A 20,618-nucleotide genomic window follows, 5' to 3' on the forward strand; every position below is an offset into this window, starting at 1 on the left:
AAAACATCAGTCCGTCATCAGCATTATTCTCGTACTGAATCCAAAACAGAGCACTGTACCACCTACCAAGAAGAAAATGAAATTTATCCCAGCCAAAACCAATACACAGGGTCAAGGTTGAACTCTGCCCACCTCCAACAACAGATCAGAGAGGTGAATGAAAATGTCCTTTGGTGGTATAGATCCCCACTCTGCACTCCTTCTTGGCACATTAGGTTTCTTCTAAATAAATCAAACTCTCCAAAATGTTGCCATAAATCAAGAAACACTGCACTATAACTTATTAATATAATAAGTAAATAAGCCACACAAACCCCACCGCCTGGTCAAGGGTCCACTGCCAAATCCTCTTTATTCAAATGAGACAATAGCTTATATAGGGGTTCAATAGTGACACGTCACACCATGTGACCTTAACAACCAATCACCATGGGGATCTCACTGCCCATGTCTGCTGGAGTACTCGGGACTTCATTTCCCAGGATGCCTCATCCAGGAGCCTTCCTAAAACCCAACTCCTACACTGCATTTGTTTTGTTTGAAACTGAGCAGCATGTCTGGTTTCAAACCACTCAAATAAAGTCCATAGTTTCACAGACTTGTGTTTAATGACCCTCCTGAGATGCCATGGCTTCTCTGTTATGTTAAAATAAAAGTGACAAATGCGTTGTTACAGGAATATAGAAAATTACGAACTGTTGGCATAAGGAACTGCTACATGACAGCTGAGATGGCAGTCATACTAATACTGTAAGCTGAATGAAAACTTACTCTTAAGCCAGGGAAGTTGCATGCTGTTATTTTTACAGGCGAGCCCCTTGTATTTCAGTCTTTAGATCTCATTTACCTCTTCATACAAAACCTACACAAATTAAATAATTCTAAAGAACATAAAGATTCAGTTAAGAAGTTCTGTGTCTGCTAACACCCCTGCACCACTGAGTTTTTAAGTTCAAAGTCCAAGACAAATGTTAAGTAATGAAACCTTGAAAAGCTCAACATGGATAATATTTTGTCCAATTGTTAGTGTCATTAAAATTATAATGAAACAGTTACACAATATTAAACTCCAGCCTTGCTGGCTGATTTGTTTTTTACATTAATTCAACTCTTGGGCAGGAAGCTGTCCTCTGTAATATCACAGCTTCTTCAAAGTGTTCTGGATCAGAAGAAGGGAAATTGCAAAGTTTTGGAATCCATGTGGCAGTGGTCAGATCAGTAAAAATAGCCTTCAAAAGAACTAATATATCATAATGTCCCTTGGTTCCTCACTAGACTGGAACAGGAAAATCAATAGACAAACTCTTGTGAAATGGAGCAAGACAAAAACAAAGTCTTGATTATAAAAAGATTTTACAACTTCAATTTATCCTCAAAAAGAACAGATCTGCTATTTCATGTTAGCCTGGAATGGGTCTTTGTGGTCATCGACAACAAATCACAAAGCTCAGGAGTACAAATCATAACAATTCACAAGCAAGATACTTCCAGCTACAGCAAAATAAGGTAATTTTTTTTGACAGAATCATTTTGCACTCCTTGAAGAGGAGAACTAATTAGACTTAGCATAAACAATGTTCTAAGGTAACACTATCCAAATATATACAAGGGGGAAAAAAACAAGGCCAGCAGCAAAGCCTAAAGCAATTATTTTCTTTTGGAGTCCATCCACTGTATTTTAATAAGAGCCTTTGCAATTACACAATGACCCTTCGTGGTTAGCAGCAAACATTGTTGTCTTAATTATATGAAATTTAGTTCGCTTCCCTAGAACTGTCACACCTCTTGAGATAAAGAGTGCAACATGTAAAGCATGCATGACAATTACAAATGGGTAAGCAAAGTGCACAGCAGAGCTGGCAGTTTTTGTCCTGCAAAGAATACATTTCACTAGAGCAGTTCTTAACCCACATATGTCAAATGTATTATTAATGAGCATTCAATTCCACAGAAAAATGCAAGCTGCAGGACACTGCCCAAGCCAGCCACAGAACTGGATGGGTTGGAGTGTGGTGACAAAAGGGGATAACTGGTCTCCATCCTCCCATTAGCTGCAGTTTCTCTACCGCACTATCAGCAGTGGATACATTTTCTTTCTAGCTCTTTCAGTTCACATGTTAGGTCTGGCTGATGGAGCCATCACAAGACAGCAGACATGCCAGAGAAGCAGTGGTAGTGAGGGTGTACCTTGCCTAATTCAACCACCCAGCACCCTTTTCTGCTATGTCTCCTGTTAAAAGATGGGGGAGAGGAAGAGCTCTCTTCTCACTCCCCCACACCATTTGCTCTGAGCCTGCATTTATCCAAGTGCAAGGTTTTCCTTCCCATCCCCTGTAAGAGTCTGTCTTGTGGACAGCAGTAGATGTGTTGCAGCTTGGCTCCACACGAACTGATGTGTCATGCCTGCTGGTATCATGGTGCCCAGCCAGAGCTAATGAGCTCTCCTCTGTGGCTGCAGGTATTAGCTCTGGGTGCTGTGGGAGCCGTAACTGTGCAGCCCCTCTCAGAGGAGGGTCCATCATAGAAGGGTGACACAGCACTGTACCTCAAAACACGTGAGGTAAATCTGATGGCATTTAAAAATCCAACCAGCCACACCCTGGCACTTGTTTCCCACAAGTTTAGCAATAGAGCAAATGGTTAGTTCCTACCCCATTTTCTCCTGCAAACCTCTCTCACCTGTTCACCCAGCTAGCAAAAAAGTGCTATTTTCCTCCTGAGAAAAGATGCTGATAGTTGAAGTACATGCTGTGGCAGCACCTCTTGGTAAAGTGCTTTCAATCACCAATTCACTCCTTAAATCTTCTTTCGGATGTAGGTATCCAAAACATATCTATTATGCAGCAGCATTTGCCTACAACCCTTCATCTCCATGGTTACTCGATAATCACAAAAACAAGTACTGCTGATCAGTTTGCCAATATCCCAAAAAAATCTTTCATTTAGAGTCATGAAGTCTAAAGTAATCAATTCTTCTACTTCATTTCAGTTCTCTTTCCCTTACCTCTCCCCTAAAAGATGGAAAACTGAGAATCACTGCTGGGTTTTTACTTCTGGGTTTTTAATAGATATTTTATTGCCTCATAGACCCCATTATTCAACGTGAGGAACTCCTTTGTCCAATTGTTTTCCAGTCAAGTAAAAACAATTGTTTCAATCACTTGAGTGGAAAAGGCAATCCCTCTAATTGCACCCTGCAGTTCATACACCAGATTTGTTCTGAGTGGTAGAGACCTGAGCTTGACTACACAGTAAAATGGTTAAATCCTGCCTTCTAGAAGAACTCTCTGTAGCCATTTTAGGTAGTAGAATAATCTAGTGTTTTGGGAGGAAACTGCTCAGCAAAAGAATAAATTCCCTCCTATGTTTAATTTTTTATATCAGCACTTCTTATAATGTATATAGCATATATCTGTAACAAGCTTGTTTTTAATAAAGTGAAGAACTAAACCAAACTATTAGGGATCCTTCAGAGTTACAATGCTCTTGATAATCCTTTTTCTTATTTTAATGGCAAATTTTAGATATTCCTGGAAGTATGCTATGAACCTGGAAGTGGTTTTCAGTCTCTGTTGTATCCAAGCGCATTACTCCGTTACATCCCACCAGTACATAAAAGTAAGATCTGGCCTCATGCTATTCTCTTTTATCTTTCCACTTGTCGCAATTAAGTGTTTATTGAAAAAGCCTTTTGGAAGAGTTTTCTTGTGATAAAATAATGCATCCTACAATATAAAGTTTTATTTCTACTCCAATGAAGTAGAACTGACTAGGTTTCCTCCTAGAACAGAGAGGTAGGAATTTGCTGTAGTATTTAAATTTACAGGGGTTATAATTATGCTCTTAAACTCAACAGTAAGTAAAAAGGGATAGCTCAAGCTCAGTTTTACAATTTCTCTAATTCTAAAGCATAAGTTCCTACTAGCAAAAATTCAAAAACACTTGAAGAAAAGATTCTCTTTTGTCCATTTGGGAAGCTGCATATTTTCCTGTAGACTTTATTATTTATTGAAGCAACAGTATATTCCAAAATTCCGTACCCTTACCTTGAACACATATTTTCTATCTATCCTCTTCCTTTAAGTGTTTTTCACATAGAAACTCAGCAAGCCTGGGTTACAGATAAGAGCAGCCATTCAAGGATGGCAAGGATCATAATAGCTATCCATCTGCCTATGCCAATAATGCTCTCATAGCTCTGCCTGTGGAACAGAGAAATAAAGCTAATGCACCTGTGGCTTTCCTAAACAGCATAGCAACTTTTCTCCATAGCAACTTTGAGGCATCCAAGAAAAGAGAGGAAGGACAGTATTTTGCAGAAAAACATGGAGTGGATTTAAACTATGTTGAACTTGAGGACCAAAGACTCAGACCTCTTGGACCATGTATCTAGGCTGAGCTTGTAATGGACTGATATCCATTGTAGGAAAATGATTCTGTGAGACTTCGCCATTGCTTCTCTTTCCGATAGACTGTCAAGGGAGCAGCAGGAACAGCAGGGCAGCACCATGCCAAGAAAGTAGAGTCCACAGGGAGGCAAGCAGAGCTGGGAGGATGCAGATGATCTTGCTCTGCTGAGAGCCCAGGCTACCAGACAAGTCTGCTGGGACAAGGCAGGTCCCAGCTCAAGCTGGAAAGCCAGGTCAGAGGATGGGGTTCAGGGAGGCACAGGAGCAGGCACAGGCATACCTACCACATAACTCGGGCAAATACTAAGCCCAGGAACCTCATTTTAAAAGCAACTCCTGAGCAAAGGCAGGACAGGCATCTGACAAGCTTCTCATGGCCTGACAGCTTCTTTATTAAAGTTGGCCTTGAGCCCAGGCAGTCAAAGCCTGTGGAGAGGAGGGAATGCCCTCAGGACCCTGACAGTGTCCGCTTATAAGTCTAGGAAAGCATATCTGCAGCTACTTAAATCTTATGAGGGCCAGGGGAGAAATTGCAATGCTTTGTACCTTCGAAAGAAATGTGTCACGCTGCCTGACCACTGGGGATGGGCAGTATTGATGGCTCACAAAGAGCATAATGCCATCTGCTTCAGGGAGGCCACACTTGCTCCACTGTTGTCATTTTTCACAAGCCAAAAAATTCCACTCTGCCTGAAAAATCTGTGTTTTGTTCTACGTGTGGGAACAACAACTAGTAATATAAATAATGGCAGGTGCTTCTAAATGAAACATAATGTCTTTAATAAAATCATTCTAATAAAAACTGTATTTCTCTCCACAATGTCTACTAGGTGGTGCATTACTCTCCTAAGTAGAAAAGATGGAGTCTAAGCCTGTAACTACACTGAAGAGTAGTTTTGCTTCATAACATACTCCAGGATTCCACTGTGACCCCTGCAGCCCACATGCACAAGAATTTCTTACTCCCAGAAACCAGTGCACTGTAAGGGAGGCTGATGCCCTGAGGTAGAGTTAAGAACTACTAATGCATCCAGCTCACATTGTTCCCATTTCCCAATGAATATGCAAGGTGTAAATCACTTCTTATTGGAGAAACAGATGACAAATTTTCTGTAGCACAAAATTACCTTTAATACAGTTAAAATTGATTTATTAAGTGTGTCAATTGAGAGTGAATATTATTCCAGTGGATTGCTCTTGCACTGATGAAGAATAGCTCACCTCTAAAACATATTAACTACTTTGTTTCTTATGACTACAGTATTTTATCCTTTTAATTTCCCTCTTTTCTTAACAATTAAAGATCCACAAATCAGCCTAATGAAAACAGAGTGAACATTACCCAACCTGCCCACAATAGAGGCAGCACTGAACCAGCTGTTTTAACTTTCTTTTGAGGGCAACTCTTCATTCGTAACGTTAGTAGTCCTTTTTACTGAGTTATTTTTTGTCTATGCCTGAAATTCTGTGTGAGTGGACTAATAGCCCAGATACAGGAAAAGAACAAGGAATTCTCAGAAAAGAAAAATAAAGCACAGCTGTTGTAAAAGTGAACTTTTTGTTCTTATTATTGTGCTGTCTTCTTTTTAGTTATTACAATTCAGAACAGGACAAGCACCTTTCAGTGTCACTGCCATTGCATTCAGATTCAGGCAATGTTGCCTCCTATATAGGAGAAAGGGACTAGAGTTCTTTTCTGCTCCTAATTTCTTGATCTCTCTTGAGGTGTGTCACTGAAAAACTCACATTACTTTCCTCCACAGAAGAAAATAATAATAACTTTTGGAAGCGCTCAAAGGTCTCAGGTCATGAGGTGGGATATAATCACATCAGGTGATTGAAAAATGCTTTCAAGGAAGAGATGGTTGTCTGCTTGTGTGTAAAATATTTTCAGTCAAACAGAAATAGCCTATACTCTCATATACAATAGTACTACAGTTCTGCCACATCTAATTTTGTATTAGTGGGTGAAATTTCATGCTTATGGGATCCTTTACATATGTGATACAGGACCTGCTTTTGTGTTTTACCATCATGATTTGATCTTTTTGGTAACTTTATTGCCTCTGGACCAAAAAGAAAAAGGCATTTTTGGTAGATTTTGCCTAAGGTAGATTTTTGGTAGATTTTGGTAGATTATTTTTCTCTCACAGGCCTTTTTTTTGTTGTTATTTATCATCATCAATGTGATCTATTTCCCACAGTTTCAAACAGATAATAGAATCTTTTATAGTCAGCATATGGCTTAGTATTTTGTTCTTCTCTTCACTGTCCTCCTCAATGGCCTTACACACTTCCCATGCAGGTTAGTGGGAATTTGAACTGGACTTCAGAACTGGAAGAAAATGTTATTTAAATATTTGCCTTGCAGATACCTAAAGCTAATTTAGACATAAGCATTTTTATATTCACAGTTAAATAAAAAAAACTTTTGATTAACTCAGCTTTTAATTTAAACACAATCCAGAATTACTTCCATATTATACATTGTCCGTAGCCAGTAAAACCATATGGATACTCAACAAGAGGCACAGACACTGCCCCTGTGATGGTGAAGAAGGGGCTGATCTGCCACCGGCACAGAACTGCAGAGGAACAGAGCACGGACAGAAGCTCGGGGGTGTGTTACCCAGAGCTGCTGACTTTTGCTGGTATAAAGAAAATGGAGGGCTCCTCTAGGAAAAACAAGTTATCAGCTGTGGGCAGATCCAGAAACTGGGAATGAAGCAGGAAATACCTGGAAGAAACAAGAGATAGGTACATCCTCCAAAAGAAAGGTTAGATATTCAGAAAGCAATGCAGTATTTTGATGTCCATAACCAAACCCAAGCTTACAGTAAGAATAAGCCATAATCAAACATCATTAGAAGTTATGTGCGTGTGTGGTATCTCTAATTTATGGGTCTTTTTTTCTGCTAGTAAACAGGCTCTGATCCATCTCAGCCTGCTCCCTCTACTCCAGTACGTCTTCTGTCCCTCCCTTTACATTCCTTTTCTGCCTCCTTTTCTTCTTCATGCCTCTGTTTTTGTGTAGGTTATTTGAAGATGTAGATTGTTAGAGAGGCAATTTGTACCTGTGAAAACACAATTATGGTCTATCTACTGTGCTTCCAGCCACAGAGTGACCTAGAGGTGGAGCAGAGGAAGAGGCTGCTGTGGGATGGGCAAAGCAAAGTGGCTATGCCAGGGGAGCTTGGGTAGCAGTTCTTAGTACACAAAAGTTTCTAGGTCTGACCTCCACGACAACCCATGGGCAAAGACAGACTTAATTTCCTTCCTCTCCATTATTTCTCCCTCCCTTCATCCTTCTCCCCTTCCTTCTGCAAATAGGGAAAGACAAAAAAAGCTATATACGGTCAGAGCAGCAGAATATCTGGATGTGTGCTCAATAGGATGGGCTACCTTGGGAACAGGAGCCAGAAGTACCTGCAGCTGGAAAATAGGAATACAGAGGCACAGAAGATAAAAAAAAAAAATCTGGAAAAATAAACTTCCTGAAACAGGAAAATGTCAGGTGAAAGTACTTTGTCTCTTCATGGGAATAAGAGAAAAAAACCCACCTTTCTGAACTAGGAGTTTCAGGTTAAATACAGTGTCCTAGGGGAATAAAACACATCAAAACTGACTACAGCAGAAACATCTTACTTCTGCAGGAAAGTGAAAGACTATTGAGAATACTGAAATCAGGACCACCCAGCTAAAGTTCTTGTATTCATATGTCTGTCGTGATGTGCTTTGTATACCACAGAATAGCATTTGCTGCAGTTATTTTTTCTGAATTACTGTAACTGACAATATCAGGGCAGTAATTTCCTACTGAATAAAACAAAAGGAGGCATTAGAATAAAATGTCCCTTGACAACATCCATGTGCTATTAACACTAGAGTCAGGCTGAAAAATACTGAGCAATACTTAAGCTTGGTATGCAAAGCTAGCAAAGCATGGAGAAACATGAAAAAAAGTTAAACTATGAATACTTTATGGCTACGTTATACATTCACTTTGTACTGTTAGAAAGGGACATTTCCATTAGCTGGCACACAATCTGTGGTACAACAGCCTTGAAAACATGTTCAAGCAGTCTCAGGATTTCCACTCTGCTTTATCACTAATATTTTCTACCACAAGAATACAAATATCTCTGTATTCCACTTGCTTTTCTTTCCGTGAAGCGAGTATTGATGCTTCTTTAGGCAGTTTAAAAGTGGGCTGTGCTACCCTGAACAATAGGTTTGATGGTAAGTGTTCAGAAATGGGAGTGAACAATAAAAGACTTGGGCTATTATTCAGCACACCTACATCTTCCTTTTGTTAGCAGCTGATCCAGGACAGTGACAGAAATAGAAATTCATTTAACTTCAGGTCTGTTCAGAAAGATGAGCTTTAAGCAAGCAAAAGGTGATCATTGTTGCTTGCTATCAGTTAGAAAGAGTTAAAAATAAGCCCATACAGGTAGCACAGGAAAGTGTAGTTTGATTATTACTCATCATTTTTCTCAGTCTGTACAATGTATTAGCCTCAGCTAATACCTTTTCTGTTTTATCTTTTTTTTTAATTTATTATTTTTACCTGGAATATGTATTACAGCATATAAAGACAAATAGAAACACTATGACTTTCAAAACTACTCGTGAGTGTCAGACATTCTTACGTAAAATGGTACTCACTCGCTCTTCTTTCTAAAATGCTATTAGTTCTTGCTTCTGACAGTCCATCAGATTTTCAGCTTGAAGAGTTGTCTGTGTCTTCTCTGGTGGTCATAGAGACCTGAATAGATATCTCCTTTCTCCAAATAAATCTTTCAGAATCAAGACAACAAGTATTTTCATTTGGAATCATGGGGAAGCCATTAACTCTCAGAACTATTTTCTGTAAAAGACAGGGGACTGACCCCAGAAGAGAAAACACTGGATCCCGCCCAGGCTGTGGGAAAGTTTGAAAGCAAATGCAAGTTTTTTATTTCCCATCTGAGTGCTCCCAGTCTCAAAAACACATGCTATTCTAGTATCTTGCAGCAGTGAAAGCTTTGCCACCAAAAGTCTCACCAGAATTATACATTCTTTTAAATAAGTTCCTTATCAACAAGTGAACCTTTTCCAGTGGAATGTAAAAAATCATCAGAAATTTCTCTGACTTTATTCAGCCAACATACTGGTGCTTTTGGGAACGTCTACTTTCCAGACCTCTTCCTATGCTGATATACAATATGAAATCTCTTCAATGCAGCTGTGCATTTTTTTTAAATCTTCTGTGTATGAATTGGACCAAAGGACTTTTTCACTTCTAGGAGAAAAAATAGAGTTCATTGTCAACATACCTGGCACCACTGAGTTTTCTTCTGTTCCTTCTTGCTTTACCTCTGCAAGCTTCTTAGCCATCCTTGCACAAATGAACTTTGCCATTTTGACCCTTCCTTTAATAAAGGATAAATCAGTGGTCTCTGTTTTCACCCTTTCCTTCATCATGTCTCCCCAGCCCTCTTGAAGAGCTTCACAAATACTAAAATTATCTGTGCTATTGCCAGCTGCTTAATCTCTCATCTGGTTTGATGTAAGAAGCTCTGAGTAATTTAAGCTTTTCTTCTTACTTTCTAGACACTTTGGGAGTGCATTCTCTCTCTGTTCAGCTGCCAAAGCTTTTTGTTTTCCTCTGATGAACAGGTGACTGAGATCTGTATAACTGATAATTTAGAGTAAATTAAGTTCTAGAGCATGAAAAATCTGTGTGTCAGAAAATATGGTGATGCTTTAGGAAATTTGGTGATGGGGATTTGGAGTTTCTACCATATAGATCTGCTGCTCATCTGGTTCCTTTTTCACTTCCGTCTCTGGTCTCTCCTGTTGGTGGCAAGAGAGCAGAAATCCTGAAGAACACCAAGTTTTCAAGGGGCACTGAGCACCACTCGTCTTTGTCTCTTATGCTTAAAACAGTCGGTTTCAGTTTTAGCTACAGCTATGAAATACTTCAACATGGTTCTAGTTTTTTCTTCTACTTCATGGTGCAAACAAATCAAAATACAGAATAAAAGCAGCCATTATTTAAATGTATGGACCACCTATTTGAACAAACCTATGACAAACTATTTGAGCAAACTATTGAAGTATGAATTTCTGACACTGACTTAATAAGATGACAGAGCTGCAACTATCCCAGCATCCACTGGCACAAATGATATACTTGGACCAAGAGATAAACTTTATTATTTTTATCACCATTTTTTCCCTCCCAATATGAGTCAGTTTCTTTCTAGGTAAGTGAATGTTGTTTGATGTCAAGCTAAACCTAGCTTCAAGTGTGTAGTTATCACAGAAAGAACTTCTTCACCGTGTCTTCTTACCCCCTCTCAGCAACTGAAGTGAGAAAAATGTTTGCAAATAACTGCAGGCCAAAAGGATGAGTATGGCTGTTTTGAGCTGCGCCAATGCACTTGCAGAACTTGATAAGACTTGTTCAAACATATAAGGTCAAATAATTCAGGAAGGCAAATAAACATGCAAGTCAACATGGAGAAGAATGAAAATTCCTTCTCCTAATGCATCCAAACAACAGTATTACAATAAGCCCATTAACCTGTCATACAAACAAATGTAATGGCTCATATTTGTCATAAACAGGCTTTGAGTCTCTGTGATCCACTTCTTAATCATTGGAGTCTCTTATCTGTCTGATTTTAGGGCACAAAAATATTATCCAACCTGATTACACCTTTGCCCTATTCTGATATTACGGATTTGGCTGATGTGTGGGACAAAGCCAGCAATATTCTCACCAACAATCTTGGCAGATTCTGTCTTAAATGCCTGATATCATACATTAAGTGTGACTTAGTAATTGACTGGTCCTAGGCAAGTCATTTCTGAGAAGCCATTGTGCCAGATTGAGAACATCAATGGAATTGAATGTAAGATGAGGAAAATTCCCTGCAGTCCATTGAAAAGCCACTTTTGATCCATGACAGTACTGTTTAATACCTTTCATTGTGACATAATTTAGAGATTCCTTAATCCACCAAAAATGCTGTGGAAAAAAAAAGTAACATAGAGGAATGTAGTCATGTGTCTTTAGAATGTTAGTCTGTTATCAGGTTAGATTTGCCTTTTTTAAATTATTATCATTATTATTTAATTATTTTTGTCCTTTTTCATCTTTAAAACTGCTGAAAAAAAATTTTCTAGTAAAAACATGGTTGTTACATTTTGCTATAAATTGTCAAAAGTAACATGTTTTGAAACATTCCAACTAATGCTCGGGCAAATATTCTGATGCGGTTTAAAGAATGCAGTCCACGATGTCCAGGCTTGGAGTGAGCCAAGTTGCTACAATTCTGTGTTATTGGTGTTACCAATAACACCAATAAATAGCTGCCACAAATAAAACAGCAAAAGAAGCCACTTACAACCAATAAAATCTCTTCTGTGGACCTTTTTTTCTTGAAGAAGGGGAAATGTGTATTACTTGCAATATGAGGAACTATGGAGTAATTCCTTTTGGTCCTCATTTATTATAGAAATGAGGGAAAATTTGAGAGTGGGCAAAGGGTCAACAGCAATAACAGAAGGAACAGCCTTTTTCATTGTCATGGTTATGCAAGCAGGTTAGAAAGGTTAAAAGGGCAGGTTGGTCTCCACAACTACTTTGAACACCTTGATGTAGCTGTTTACATCTAGTGTGACAACACTGAAATATCCTTTCAATATCTGTTGTAAGCTAAAGAATGTCTGAAGAACTAATCTTATTTTTAACTTCAGAAGTATGAGATGTCTGTATTTAATATTTCAGTCTAAAAGGAAAAAGCCTTCAGGTAGGGGAGAGGACCACAAACAGGACACACATACACTGAACGTAGAACAGCCTGTAATCTGAAAGGGTCAAAGATTTACGACCATGAGACTGATGTAAAAAACCACCTACAGAACACAAAGACCAAAACCCCAACTTTCATTGCACAATTTACACATTAATCGCCCTTAGTCCTCCATTTTGGCATCTTTGTGATCACTTGCAGATGACATCTCAAGCCCTGATCCTGGACAGAGTGAGCTTGATGCTAATACCAAAAATTTCAAATTGATACCTGCAAATTACAGAAAAGCATTTGAAAGGTCCAAGCACACTCTTACCTAGCTTTGGACTCACTTACCCTCCAACTTACAAATAAAATTACTTTGGAGTTGCTGGGATAAAGGAGAGAGCACATTTCTCCCAATAATGCAGAGGTCGTTTTCTGTTCTTTTATTTTGCTAATGCATCACAAGATCTAGAAATGTTACTTACTTGTTTGCTTCCCTATTATCTTTTACTGTTCTAATGTTGCTCCTTGACTGCTGCTACAAAAACATAGGACCTTAATTACATAGTTTTCAAGTCTAGGATACAGTACATAGGCATACACCTATGAGGAAAGAAAAGTCATATAGTAATATGCAATTCAGCATCATTTTCAGGGATAAGATGCTAAAAAGGATTGAAACAAAACTCAAAAAAAACCATTTTAATGCAAGCAAAAATATTTTCTGCAACACTGTTTCAATTTTCAAAAAACTCAAGACAAAGCATGTTTAGGAAGGCTAATGTATTGCTAATTCAGAACTTTCTGTAGGCAGTAAAGAAGGTATTGAACATTTTTAATAAGAAAGAATAAAATATATTATAATACGGAAGTCTTGGAAACATAAAAGCTAACATTGTCTGCCCTTATTAAATAATATCTGACCTTGAATATGATTGAGCAAGTTAGAACTGGCTTCTTGCCAAGTCTGCAAAACTCAGCAAAAGTCCTTCCCCTCCCTCCCCCTTTAGGCAAAGGGAAAAAAAAACTATAGAAACTGAGAGAAATCGAAACCAACCGAATTATACCAAAATATATGTGTATTTTTACATATATTACAGTTATATACAGTAAGGATATTATGTACAACTCCCAAGAAGGGGAAGAGGGGAAGGGAAAATGGGAAAAAAAAAAAAGGGACAAAAAGGGACAAAAAAGAAGAAAACAAAACAAATACGTACAATCGAAAAACCTGGTAACCAGCAAAATAAAGAACTAGCAAAATCTCACCACTTCCCTTGAGAAAAGCAGGACAGCCAGACCTGGCCCAGCACTCTCCCCTCACACGTGGCAGACAACAGCAGTCGCTGTGGGCCTCAGCTCCAGATAAGCAAGACCAATGTAGGGACCTACTGTTCCCAAACCTCACCAGAAGAGAAGAGAGTGAGGTCTCTTATCTCCGCCTTATTTATATGTTGCGTTATGCTACAGGATGATATGGAATAGTTCCTTAGATTTCTGACCCCATTGCTAAGGAAGGCCAAAAAAATCCAAAAGCCAACCCACTACAATGATTTACTACCTCTGTCCTCTTTGCATGTCCTAGAAGAGTCAGTATTTGAAAAGATGACACAGCTGTGACTATAGCAACATATGTGGGCACAACAGGATCTCTGTACCTACACACATACACACAAGCCTGTACACTCCTGAAATTCTGTGAGGACAGAAGTTAGATATGTTCAAAACTGCATGCATGCCAAGCCATAATGCTAAGTTTAGCAATTAATTTGTTATTATTCTATAATAGCAGGACAGAAACTCTAGGGGAAAAAAAGGCTGTTTTGTCCTCTGCTCCCAATTATAAACAGTAAAATTCTACTTTGAAAAGTGTTTCAGTAACTAGTTTTAGTGGTATGATGTCATTACCAATTCATACAATGATTATGAAAACACAGTTCATATTTCATAATAATAAAGGAACTTGTGCTATGTTTGCATAGGCAGTGATGGAAAATGGGTGAAGCTCTTATTTTGTAATAACCATTTTGGCTTGTCATGGGTGTCTAGGTGGAATTTACTTCTTGCTGTTGATTTTCTTGATAATTTAGAATTTTGGAGTTTTTAGATGTGTAATCTTTTCATATAAGGATTTTCACCCAAACACTTCACGTATCTTCAATGACTTTGTTTACAAGAGTCTTGTGGCTGGAATCAATATCTGCCTGCATATTTGACTAAATGTGCAGATGCAGGCATCTAATTAACTGTAGTGTTTACCAGACATTTATACAGCCAAATCCTCCTCAGAAAACTAACAAATGATAACGTGGGCTTAACTTTGGCACAGAACACAGCATTGCTAGGTATTTTTTAAGGCAATGTTCATCTGTGAAACACAATCCTCCATGTTAAGAACAAAGTTTCTCCTCGTGAGAGCGGCTCCCTCTGGGATGCAGAGCCCATGGCTGCGCAACCCAGTTGCCGTTGGACCAATCTGTCCACCTTGTCTCAGACACACTATGTAGCAGCAGGAAAGCTTTGTCCCTCGTGAGTAAAACAAATGTGCTGATGTGGAGCCAAATGCCTGGTGGAATCAGGTGAGCTATTCCACGCTTACAATGTAGAAGGCAGTATTCACACAGGAAGGCTGGATGGACAATGTGCTCCAGGGCCCTTTGGCCACTGCGCCATGCTGCTTTTGACCATGGGCAATTAGAATTAGCCAAAACAATATTCAATAACAGATCTACTGGCTCTGACATCCTGGAAAGAAAAAACCCTGGGTAACTACAGTCCAGCTATCTAAATTCTCCAAAAACTTCCATGAATAAAGCTTTGTTATTTTTCATCTTAGCTAGTTGCATAGTATGATTCTATGACATGATTCAGTGAAGAGGTGACAGAAGTTTAATTGTGAACAAAGTGATTAAAATTTATATAGTGCTACTTTTGTGCAATTAGCAGAATAAATAAATACACTGTGTATTCTGTTCTCCTTCTTTGATGAAAGCCCTATATAGGATTGCTATTCAGTGTTAAATGCACATATGACATCTGATTTTTTGAGAGATATCAACAAACCTGAAAAATCTGGAATGTTGTTGGCCTGTTGAAAGTAACAATGTTATCGTTGTTATAACATTACAGGCATCTTCCTAGAGCTCCTTCAGTATATGCACATCTGATATCCAAGCTGGCCATCCTCCAGGCTCTAAACCATTATAATTACATGCCAAAGTAGATGACCATAGCAAAAGCAAACAGCTGACCTTGTGCACATGACCTCCTGCATCACTTAACACAACACCAGAACAGCTTCATTAAATGGTCATAATGTTGCCTCTAGTAACACCTGCATATATGCAAGGTTTTATTTTGAAATAAAAGCAGCTACAGAGTGAAATGGACTCTGATTTTGGAAGTCTGCTAAGTACCTTATTGCAACTAAAATCAAGTGAACCCAGAGCTGTCTTGGTGTCACACCTTAGGTGATCAGGTCCCACAACAGAGGACATATATATTTGTCCTTTCCAAAAGGACATTAAATGAATCTGGGGAATAGCCACTATCACTGCAATCAAAGAGAATCGTACCACTGCCTCTGTACTCTTCTTCTCCCTTTCCTTCCCTTAAACTAAATTGCTGAAGTAATAATATATTTCTTAAAATGCTTGATCACTCTTTTTCTGTCTCTTTCACTTGGGAAGAAAATGTCTTATCTACTTTGCCAAAGCTGTTGCTAAAGAATATTTGAAGAAATATTTGAAGTCAAAGCATGACACAAAAGTGGTCCGCGTTTCAGTTTCTCTGTTTCTGTGGTGCACCTTGTTCAGTGACTTGCCTAGTGCCCACTCTTAGGCATAACAATAAGCCTCTAACTTACTTTTCACTTTCCAAGGGCCCCATCCCTCACCTTAAAACTGACCAGGTCTTTGAGACATTCTGGTTTAAACTAATTTACCAGGCTACTGGCATGTAGTAGACCCCAGAAGCCACATCCAGGCTTGACCTACTGGGAGGCCTGCTGTCTCCTTAAAAGGCTGTGCACCCACTGTTCGTTTTTGAGAAGTAGAATGAAGGAAGAGAGCGCAGCCCTGCCTACGTGTTTTGCTTGTGTGGTGCCCACGGTACCATGGGACCTTGGCTATGGAACTTTGGAAGTGGTCCTGGATCCTGAAGGGCCAAAAAAGCCCTTTGTTCCCTGCTTTCTTCTTGTAATGAAGGAATTCAAATGAGTCTCATTTTGCTTGCAAAGTATCCAATCAGAGTTAGCAATGCCAAAACGCTACAACACTGTGCCAAGAACTGTATGTGTGGCGACTCACAGGAAAAAGCCCTATGTGATTTCCTCTCATCAGGAAGAATAATAGTCATTTGAAATTAACAGCAGTGTAAAATTAGGAAGGACTTAAATGTCAGCAAAATGCAGAGCTTCCTGGTTGTTCTTGAACTTTTAGTGATCTTCTTGCTATGAAACATAAAAGACTTCATTAAAAATTACCACAGCTATGACACACAGAAAATTGAGTTACTCTGGTTTGTTCAACAACTAGATTTCAGAATCAGCAGCAAAAGTAAAGTAACTCAACGAAATAATGGTATGCAAACAGTTCCTTAGAAAAAAAAAATGTTCTGTGAGAAAAACAAATAAATTTATCAACCGAGAAATCAGAATGTTCTTCAGAAAGCAATTGTAACTCCTTTACTAACAGCAATGAACCATGGAAAAAAGGGACCATTTAACTCCCACTTATGAAGACATTAAGACAAGAAATTGCATCAATAGATAGATCCATCCCCTGGGTTTCTATGCAACCCTCTGTGTTAATCAATTATCAGCAGCTAATTGAGACTTGCATCACTCTGTAGCCTAAAAAAGTTTATAACAGTTCCGTCAAACCTCTTCCCTGATGCTAGGGCTCAGATGGCCCCTATGACTAAGCATGTTGCCTTGGAGAAGTGTTGTTTTAGAAAGGACCTAGCACTTATGATATCACAATTGCAATTACGTGTTCCCAATCTATATATTGCCAAGATAAGTATTTTAACTAGACTAATAAAAATCCGCAAAATTTCTACATTTGAGTCCTTGCAAACTAAAGTAAATGAGTACAAAAAGAAGGAAATAATAATAATTTTCCAGGTCACAGGCCCTTTAACAGTGAACTACTGTACTCCTGGTCTCAGCAAACACCTTAGCTGTTGTCCCTTGCTTCAAAAGGAGCCTAGCTGTGCAATGAAGAGAGACGAATCAGGAAATGTTAAACTACCTCAGTAAAGTTGAAAATAAAGTTCATTGCCAAACTAAAAATCAGCAACTACTCACAAAGCCTTTCTAGATAAATTTCCAGAAGGTGCTGAAGATTCGGGAAACTTATGTTGCATAGGGTTTGGTGAGTGGCTTCTTTGTGAAAGAGAACAGTTCACCTCCACTAACGTATTTTAAGGCATATTGGGTTTTAACTGAAAAAAAAAAATTATTTCAGGTTATATTACTTTGATTACTTTGCTAGAACCTTTTTCCAATGTTCTAAGTCACAGCATGAACTTATTCATAGTAATCTATGAATCTCTTATTTCAACACTGTCCTATGGATTAAATATGGCTTTCCTGCTGTTGTGTTTCCCTTCCTTTCATCTTCACCTCCAGTTACTCTCCTTGAAAAAGACCCTGAAACAGTAATCGCAACTGAACCTCGGTTTTCATTTCCCTAGGAAAACCAATATGATCTCTTTAAAACTGTTCTTATTAACAGCTATTCTGTTCTCTTCTCTTCTTCATTGTTGTAGACCTCAGGTGCTTCTGCTGCAGTACTGATTTATGTACTACCATGTCTTAGCAGGACAGTACCTATTCTCACCCTTTTATTGCATAACTCATATCAAATTCACTTAATACAGTGCCAAATGTCTTTTGGCATGTATAGTACTTTGACTCTTTTAGGGCTGTCTTGGTGGTCCACATTTAACCTGTGTTTGACTAACACATAACAGTTGATAAATTTCCATTTTACAACAGATGTTCTGGTTCATCGCAAAAGCTTGTAGACTGTATTACTGAATGAATTAGGTTTATTTTACTCCAATTCTAATAGCCATCCAATGCTCCCTCTATGAAGAATTTTGATTGTCATGTACTGATGGTATCTTCCATATTTGCATCAACATCGTTCATTAGTGCCTTTCTGTTTTTAACAGGTTACAGACAGCATTTACAGTTAGATAGCTTATTTAAATAAGTTCATTTTTCCTCTCTTCCTGGATTAAGCTATTCTCACACTTTATCTCAAATATATTTTATATTAAGTAATTCTGACCATGGCTAGGCTTCGCGAACGAAGATTTTGGAATTCTGTTCAGTATATATTTGCAATACTGAGATTGAGCTGCTTTGCCAGGAAGAAAGGAGGGAAGGAAGGTGGGAAGGAGGCAAGAAAGGCAGAAAGAAAGGAAGAAAGAAAAAAAGAAAGGAAGAAAGAGAGAAGAAAGAAAGGAAGAAAGGAAGAGAAAGTAGGGAAATCATCAGAATATTTATACACAATTTGCAAAAGCAAATGATGAGTAGAAGCTGTGAATTTCAAGTTTAGCTGGTATTGTCCCAGGGAACTGAGACTTGCTATTCTATACATTTATATCACAGAATTATAGAATGGTTTGGATTGGAACAGACCTTAAAAATCATCTAGTTCCAACCTCACCAACAAGGTCAGGGACACCTTCCACTAAACCAGGTTGCTCAAAGCTCCATCCAACTTGGCCTTGAACACTTCCAGGAGTGGGGCATCCACCACTTCTCTGGGCAACCTGCTCTAATGCCTCACCATTGTCATAGTAAAGAATTTCTTCTTAATATCTAATCTGAACCTACTCTCAGTTTGAAGCCGTCCTCTCTTGTCCTATCACAACATGCTCTTGTAAAAAGTCCATCTTCAGCTTTCCTGCAGGCCCCCTTCAGGTGCTCAAAGGATACAATAAGGTCATGTCAGAGCCTTCTCCTCTCCAGGCAGAACAACACCAACTCTCTTAGCATTTCCTTGCAGGAGAGGTGCTCCATCCCTCTAATCAACTTGCTGGTACTCCTCTAGACTTGGTCCAACAAACAGGTCCATGTCCTTCTTATGTTGAGGACATCAGAGAAGGACACAGTACTCTAGATTGGTTCCCACAAAAGTGGAGTAGAGGGGCAGAATCACCTCCCTTTACATGCTGGATGCACTTCATTTAATGCAGCCTATTACATGATTGGCTTTCTGGGATGCAGGCACACATTGCCAGATCATGTCCAGCACCTCATCCGCCAACATCCCCAAGTCCTTCTCCCCAGGGCCGCTCTTAATCTGTTCATCTCTCAACCTGCTTTGATACCAGGAGTTACCCCAACCTTGCACCTTGCACTTGACCTTGTTAAACCTCCTAAGGTGTCCATGGGCCCACTTCTTGGGCTTGTCCAGGTGCCTATGGATGGCATCCTGTCCTTCAGGTGTGTCAACTGCACCACCAAACTTAATATCATCTGAAAACTTTCTGAGGAAAAAATAGAATGGTATTGTATATTTGTATAGGTATAGATATAATTTAATGTTATCTGTTTAAAATGTAATCAGATGTACGAGAGATGTTTGGGTGGTGGGGTTTTGAGATACCATCTGAAGTACTTCGGAAGTCTATAACTGAGAAATCTGAATCCCTCATGAACAATGCTTGGCTGTGTCACTGAATTAACAGAGCTAGCAATCATGTTTTTTCTAGTTGGTGATTTAATATATCCCTTATGCAAATGGTCATATGTCCTAACCCAAGCAATGCAAGTCAGACATCTCATTTCTAGAATATTGTCAATTCAAAATGAAGATGTCCAGATATTCTGTCTTTGCAAAATAAAAGAACATAGTAAGAGAAAGAGACTGAGTAGAGAAGGAAATTTCAAATAATTTGATAAGATTAGTTGCACTTCCCTTCTATGATTAATTCTGCATTTTAAGTGAAAAGAAGGTATTTTGTGGAAACTCTCAAAAGTACAACTGGTTTGCTCTTCTCTTGCAATAAGGTGTGCATCACTGCTAGCAAAATGACCAGAAATAATTCTCTGCGTATTCTTCTGTGCCCTGGTCACAGTAAAAATCTGTAAGAGCCATGAGGCAAACTCAGAGCACAAGACATAGTTCAGTGGCATGACAGATATGCTGTACACTCTGGTGATTTCCTTCTTCATGGAAAATGTAAAGAGAAAACACTGGAATATTCATTGCAATGTTCTTATTCATGCACTCCCAAGGCTTAGCAGCCTTCCCTCTACAGAATACAAGGAATTAAAAAATAATTTAAGATCAACTTTGTTTTCCCATTCTAAATTCAAGATTAGTAATAAAGGAGAATCAGACAAAGCCATAGGTACTTATAATAGCCTCTACACTTGAGTATCAAAAATCTCCTGGTG

Source organism: Pipra filicauda, unplaced genomic scaffold, assembly GCF_003945595.2.
Source record: "Pipra filicauda isolate LSUMZ 115617 unplaced genomic scaffold, ASM394559v2 scaffold42_size3861933_pilon, whole genome shotgun sequence".
Classification (NCBI taxonomy): domain Eukaryota; kingdom Metazoa; phylum Chordata; class Aves; order Passeriformes; family Pipridae; genus Pipra; species Pipra filicauda.